Source organism: Chrysochloris asiatica, unplaced genomic scaffold, assembly GCF_000296735.1.
Source record: "Chrysochloris asiatica unplaced genomic scaffold, ChrAsi1.0 scaffold00303, whole genome shotgun sequence".
Lineage (NCBI taxonomy): Eukaryota > Metazoa > Chordata > Mammalia > Afrosoricida > Chrysochloridae > Chrysochloris > Chrysochloris asiatica.
Window position 1 is genome coordinate 3,412,682 of NW_006408821.1, and position 1,976 is coordinate 3,414,657.

Sequence of the window (1,976 nt, forward strand, 5' to 3'; positions counted from 1 at the left end):
CCAATAATTCTTAAATCATTCCTCTTTGTGTTGTCCAGCATGAATCTTAGACCTTTAGATTTTTTTTTTTTTAAATCTATTTTTTCTATTTTATCTTCTAGCTTGGTGATATTGAGAGATTTGTCTTCCAGCTCATTAATGCTGGCTTCTATCTCTTCAATTCTACTCCTTTGCCCTTTCAGTGTATTGTTCATTTCTGATAGTCTATTAATAATCATTTGGACCTCTTTCTGTACACTTGAAATTATTTCCAATGCCGTATCGATCTTATTTGAATGTTTCTCTACTGGTTTCCTGACTTGTTCCTTATTTTTCTCAACTCCTTTGTGAAATGTTTTTATACATTTTTAATCATTTTTCTGAATTTCTTCTCAGGCATTTCCAAGGCCTGCCCGCCTTCCAGTATGGTGTGTAGGTCTGCTCTAGTCATTTGTCTCAGTCACTTAATCTTGTGTCTGGACATGTTCTGATATGGTCATCTGTTTTTGTTTCTTGGCCATGTTTAGTAATTAGCTATGGCGTTAATACTTAATTCAGTGTGTGTTTTGGTATTTATAATGCTTTCTAATTTCCTCCAGGTAGATATTCTCAGGAGATGGACTTCCCTTTTCACTCTTTTTATTACTCAACTCAGAGTAACTGTCACAGGTATTGTCTGTCTGCTTGGTTTATGGCAGTTGGTATTGGTTCTTCCCAGGATTGTGGGTTTTTATAAGGTGTGATTGTATGACAGCAATTGCTGTCTTTTCTTGTGTAATGTAGTGAGAGAAATTGCCCCCTAAAGGTAAAGAGGAAACTGAAACACAAAACAGCAACAGCAAAAACAAACAAACAAACAAACAGATTGGATGCTGTAGTCTAGAAAAGAATGAAGGGGGTGGGGAATCTGTAGCCTCATATGAGTATGACTTAAATATCCATTTTCAGCTTCTTGTCTCAAGGATCCCTGAAAAATTTCAAGATGCCACTGTTGGTTGTTATGATGTAACTCAGGATTTAATTTTCATCCTATTTTGTCTCTCCCATTCCATATCCCCCATTCTGGCCTTTCTCCAAATGATAATTAGTTAAGGGCTGGCTGTGGCCATTTTGCACTGCTGTTTGCTTTAAAGTAGAAGCTCTCTATATCAATTTGAGAAGAACTGTGTAAATGCATAGCAGAACACTCAAGGAGTGTCCACTTACTCAGTCCCCCCTTCCTCTAGTCACCAGAAAGAAGGTGCACAGACGGTGAGAGGCCAGTGAATAGATACAAAAAAAAAGGAATATCCACACTTTAATCTTCGAGGTTCCAACAAGCATCACTCCAAAGCAGTTCTGATCCTTCCCCTACTAGGTCTAGCCACTTGGTCTCACACAAGATGTCAACTCTGGGCTGCTGAGCCTGGCAGGTTCTAAAGCATGAGATTATCTTCCTTCCACTACAATTACCACTAGCTATAAACCTTCAAACTTTTAAAATATTCCTATATATGTGATTCATAGTTTTGGAACTGTCCCCTGAACCTGCTTCATCTGGTATTCTGTAATATTGCTGACAGAAATCCTCACTGTACTTCTACCCTATCCACCATTAAGCCTTACCCCCCCCCATCAATATATCTTGATTTTATATTTGATCAATTTCAGATTGAAGTTCATAGAATTCTTCAATTTTATCATTATGGTTTTAGTGGTTTGCATAATCATGGTCTTTTTGAATAATTAACTTGTATTGTTTGTTGTTGTTGTTAAGTGCCATTAAGTTTGTTCTGAATCATAGTAATGCTATATAGTGTTTCCAAAGAGTGACTGGTAAGTTAGAACTGTCGATCTTGTGGTTCAAACCGACCATGTGGTCCAGTGCTTTATTTGAGAGTACCACACTCACAAATGTGTTTTACTTCAAGACAGATTTTGAATTTTCTTTTTTTTAATGAATGTGATTCTATTCTTCTTCAATGTCATTAGCACTGCAATAAACCATACGATTGTCA

At 36.8% G+C, this 1,976-nt stretch overlaps 1 protein-coding gene across 1 annotated transcript in view; it reads right to left on the bottom strand.

Moving 5' to 3' along the window:
• LOC102834395 (uncharacterized protein CXorf49 homolog) overlaps window positions 1–1,976 on the bottom strand; it is a 17,742-nt gene that overhangs the window by 15,469 nt on the left and 297 nt on the right. The window lies entirely within an intron of this gene.